The 5,684-nt window shown below is 38.1% G+C and overlaps 1 pseudogene; it reads left to right on the top strand.

The window, feature by feature from the left end:
* LOC140856873 (senescence-specific cysteine protease SAG39-like) lies at positions 1–1,362 on the top strand (annotated as a pseudogene).
* Positions 1,363–5,684: the final 4,322 nt, after the last annotated feature.

Below are 5,684 nucleotides of genomic sequence, written 5' to 3' on the forward strand. Positions count from 1 at the left end.
TGTGATCGCCCTCTGGGCTTCTCACGCCGCATCCCGCACTCTTACGGACAGTCGATGATGGAGAAGCACGAGCAATGGATGGCTCAGTTTGGGCGCGTGTACAAAGACGCAGCCGAGAAGGCGCAGCGCTCCAAAACTTTCCAAGCCAACGTCGAATTGATCGAATCATTCAACGCTGCTGGGAACCACAAGTACAAGCTCGGTATCAATCAGTTTGCGGACCTCACCAATGAAGAGTTCACCGCCATGTACACCGGATTTAAACCATCCCAAGCGAGCTCTGGGATGGCGACGAAGAGCTTCAAGTACGAGAGCGCCACTGCAGTGCCCGCGAGCATGGACTGGAGGGCTAAGGGTGCAGTCACGCCCATCAAAGACCAAGGCCAATGTGGTATACATGTTACATAACCACTTCATTTCAACTGTTCAGCATCCATCATGCTACAAAATCTCAGCTTACTAGCTACTAGTCTTCCATTGGTTTTACAAACAATGTAACATCCAATTAATGCACTACCGGCAGGGTGCTGCTGGGCCTTCTCTGCTGTTGCCGCATGGAGGGAATCACCAAACTCAGCACCGGAAGCTCATCTCTCTATCGGAGCAAGAAGTCGTCGACTGCGACACCAAAGGCGAGGATCAAGGATGCAATGGGGGTCTCATGGACGATGCTTTCAAATTCATCATCAAGAATGGAGGCCTTACCACCGAAGCAAACTACCCCTACATGGCCACTGATGGCACATGCAACACCGAGAAATCCCGCTCCCATGCGGCCACCATCAGCGGTTACGAGGACGTGCCGGCCAACAGTGAGGCGGCGCTCCTCAAGGCTGTGGCGAACCAGCCGGTGTCGGTAGCCATCGATGCCGGTGGCTTTGCTTTCCAGTTCTACTCGGGTGGTGTGTTCACTGGGGACTGTGGGACTGATTTGGATCATGGTGTCACTGCTGTCGGTTACGGCACGACGAGTGATGGTACCAAGTATTGGCTGGTGAAGAACTCGTGGGGTTCATCTTGGGGCGAGAAAGGGTACATCAGGATGGAAAGGGACGTTGATGCCAAGGAGGGGCTTTGCGGCATTGCCATGGAAGCTTCTTACCCACTGCTTGAAGGGGGTGGATGCATGCAACACCTTATGATATCATGGACATATGTGTGCTTCTTTGCTTGTCTGTATATGTGTATCTCTTCAACCTTGCTGACACCTATAGTGTTTAAAATCACAGCAAGATGAAGCGTGCCTTTGGACCTATTGGAAGTCTGGATAGTCGTCGGTCAATGTAGTATATAAGTTGGGCAACAGTCTTCATTCCGATCGTCCTATTCATATCAGCATAAATCGCAGCTCATATATATAGCTTGCTCGCGGCGGCTTTGGATCAAGGGTTCCTAGTCCTCGTTCTTATCAAAGGGTTTCTTCCTGCGCGCGTTATACGGAGGCCTTACAAATTTTAGTTTGTTTCGATGAAAAGAAATCTCACTTTTGCCGATAGCAAGACGATACATATAGGAAAATAAACGATAAATGCTAATTATTTTACACTAAACTCCATGACGGGCTCACTAATTCCAACTTAATGGGCCCAACTCAAGCAGCTCGCGGAAAGTCACAGTCTTGGACCTCGCCTTGCCCAAGACCAACCACATGCTTATAAGAAAATTGTGAGGAATGTGAACGTTTTTTGACAGTATAATATTTCATCTAAAATATTAAGATCAACGTATGCCAATGAATCACAAGCACAGAAAAGGGCTACGTTGATTGTTGAGTACATCTTGAGTTTACAAATTTTTGAGATCAAGTTGTATTAACTTGATTACCGAGGAACACTAGCTAGTTTGAGTCTAAATCTACTTGCTCAACTATACATTTTTTTGTACCCTAAAAGTAGAGAGCAACTGAGTGTTCTAAAAAATGAATGTATTAGGAGCAAGCATTTGAGAGAAAATTTTATACTCTGCAATCTTCATTTTTTTTGTGGTGAAGTTTTTGCATCATCTCTATCTATCCAATGAACGTAGGCAATAGGCCAAACTATATAAATACATATTGTGTATTTTTTTTCTTTTCTTTCTGATCTTTTATTTCATTATTTTCTCTATCTACCTCAACGAGTGGTATAGGAGCCTTAGCTTTTTCTATTGGATTTTCATGATAATGTCTGCAAAATTTGAAATCAAAAAATCCAGTGATATGAATGATTTCAGTATTTAGCATATTAAGATACAAGAGCCTTTGGTGCAACAAGGGTTGTAAAAGCTATTAGAAGGCAAGAGACATTGTAGACATCTTTAGAAAATCATTGCCTAAACATGAATAACCATTATTTAAAATGAAAAAATCACTGCCAAATCCTCTCAAAGACTTGCCTAAATATTAATAACTAATGCCAAAACTTGTAAAAAGGTTTGTACAAAATAAATAACTATTGCCAATTCTTCCAAAAAACTATTACTTAAAAGAGAAAACTCACTGCCAAAATCTTTAAAAAAAAAATATCTTAGTAACAAAAGAACCTACTGCCTTTTTTTTTTATTTACAGTTGTTGCATTTAGTTAGGTAAAACAGTTGCCTAAGGTTCTGTTAGGAATGATTGTTTAGACATTGTCTTGAATTTAAAACAATTGTTGCTTTTGATTTTAGGCAACAACCGGCGACTAGAATACCGCTGTCAAAACCTTTATGCAACAGTTTGTAGCTCCAGACGATGCTTTTTGATCATTGCCTATGGCCACTTTTATTGCAGTAGCTCAAAGCAAGCACTAGAAGCGAACTCTAAACTTCCCAAGCATAGCATTTGCTTTGGAAGTGATACGATCAAATAAAAGATAAATATCTAAAAAATAAACTTCATCAATTAGATGAATATAAACTCCCACAACCTATTATTAAGATAAATTTTGTCAACTAGACAGTGATAAAAGATCATGCAAAAATTTGATATCCGTCACCTTAATTTTTGTCAGCTTGATAATTGGTTTTAACATCCGGAAGCATCGGTCTTGATGTTTTAACAAAATTATAATGCACGGGACGTTCCATGCCAAGAAAAAAAAAAAAAAACCCTCAAATATGTTAGTTTGTTTAATCATAAATCTACGTATGGCGTAGCAGATTTGGTTGCGCAACAATTGTAAAGGGAAAGATTGAAACTTGTTAACAACTTGTTGCTCGTGAAGGTAAAATAAGAATTTACAGTTAAATTTCTTCCAATCGAAAACAAAGGTCCCATAATTGTCTATGATGCCGTGGAATCATCAAGACAAGCAACCTTCTGCACGTAATCCGTATGAGCCTTGGCTCTTTGCGTTGGTCCTATCATTCTCCTCCCCATTCCCTCGTCCATATCAATAAAAACTCCACGGCACGTACAAGTCCCTCTCTGCCATCCCCGTTTGGAGGAACTTTTTTTTTTTTTTTTTGGAGAGAGAGAGAGAGAGAGAGAGAGAGACACGCACGCACGCACACACACATAGAGATGAAAGGAGGAAAAATCAGAATTTTAAAATGTAGATATAGAAGGCCCAAGATATTTTAGGATGTTAGTCAGAAATTGGGGTTTCCAAAACTCGACAAATTAACATAGCAAATCCAACATCAATTATTCATCATCTTAAGATTCCATTTGAATATTGAGCAACTAAGAAATTAATGTAACGTAATAGATAATTTATTGACAAATCTTGACCAATGTTTTTACATTGTATCAGGCAATATTTTAAATATATTGCTTATGTTGATTGACATGCATATGACGTAGATCAAAATGTCAATTATCTTGCATGAGCCCGTTCATGGTACAAACTACAAACTGATATCTTGGCCCAGATGATAATCCAGATATTACTTAAAAGAGTTAAAGAAAAAACATTAGTCTCTTATTACCAGTGGCCCATGCTTCATTAATTTAATAGTAATTCATTAATTGAATACTGAGTGAAGCAACATCAAGCTTGTTAGGCTGCACAATAATTAGATATACAAAAAAAGCTATCAACTAATGTGCCTAGTGTTAGCTTTGGAAGTATGGTGGGCTTACATGCTTGAACTATGATACCACTATATTGGAAGTGGTAGAAGCATCTAAGTTCTAATACCACTTTAATTGATATGTCGGTAGGGAGTATGAGCTCTAATATGGCTTCGTTACACCACTTCTTCTTTCTCACTTAATTTGCATAATAATTCATGATATATCTCTCATATAAACGTTCTAAAGAATTTAAAAATTAACAATTATTAATACTTACATGGAACTCTAAAAGACACTCTTTCAGAATATTAAAGACACAGCATCATGAATACTAGTATTAAATAGTATATAAATTTTAGAAGGCATAGCGTAGAAACTCTAGGAGACAAGACTAGTTTAAAACTTTAAGAGACATTTGTAATTTGGCGTTTTTCTCCTTAAAAAATTTTGGATCATGGGCAACTTGGCATGTTGATAGTAACACGGGGAAAAACATATGCAATCCTATATAAAAAAAAGGGCATTTCTTATGTCCAATGCATCTAAATATTATGCTTTCATTAGTCATGTGGGTGTTCGGTGTCATGCTGATAAAAATTTGTTGTGCCTTATTTGGTTCCAACTAGTAACCGTATTGTGCTAATGTAGTTAAATTATTATGCATCGGTCTTTATATTAATAGAAAGTGGTGTTCGCATTAGCCGATAAAGTCTTGAAGTGGCTGTGATCTAGCACTAACCGAAGAAAAACATGAACACCAGTTGCCTCTGTACTATATCAACATAATATGAATCCACAAAATATGAACAAATGGTTCTCAATTTTTCAAAATTTATAACAAAATATAAATTTTATTATTTGTTCGATGCTTCTATTCTTGTTTGCCTTCATTTTCATTGATATTTTTTGATAATATTATGGATGGATAAACAAAATGGTCCCCCATCCATAGAGGATATAATGGTTATGAGCTCTATGCATCAGGATTGTACAAGCTTTGGTGTTGTGGATATCACACCATATGCACCTCTATTTAATTCTCTTCATAAACTCAATTTAAGATGATTATCTCCATAAACTTAATTTAAGATGATATAATGAATCTCATTTTGGTAAATATATTGCAAAGTTCTGTAATTCCACCGTTGCTTTTCTTTAATGGGTACCGGGACCAACAAATATGGTTGATTACTTCATTTTCTATTCCTTTCATAACTTAATTCTCCTAATTTGTGCTATGGGCAATTGATCTGCTTTGACATAAGAATATGATGATAGAAGGAAGAGGATATAGATGCGAAGAGGACAAAACCGAAGTTGACCGTTGAGAGCAAAATTTTTGCATAAGCATATGGAGACCTTTGGGCTAGAGCCGGTGTCACTGCCTTATCTTAGTTACATTGAATCTTAAGTACTTCTCGAGGTATGAGCCATTAATAATAAATAACAAAATATATGGTGAAAACGTCAGGGCCTACATCAGCCCAGCAATCAATGGTTAGAATAAAAAACAATCGAAGGAAATCGAGCTGGAGCACTTAGAAAGTTGAAAGACCAGCAGTGGAACAACACTAGAAAGACAAACACGAAAAAAATTTTAAAAAACAGAGGGAGGCATATCCGGTCTTCCAGCTCCTGCTGCACTTAGAAAGTTCAAGGACCAGCAAGTGGAACAACACTAAAAAGAGAAACGTCGACAAGAAAATA

The sequence above is a fragment of the Elaeis guineensis genome, chromosome 4 (genome assembly GCF_000442705.2).
Source record: "Elaeis guineensis isolate ETL-2024a chromosome 4, EG11, whole genome shotgun sequence".
In the NCBI taxonomy this organism is placed as follows: domain Eukaryota; kingdom Viridiplantae; phylum Streptophyta; class Magnoliopsida; order Arecales; family Arecaceae; genus Elaeis; species Elaeis guineensis.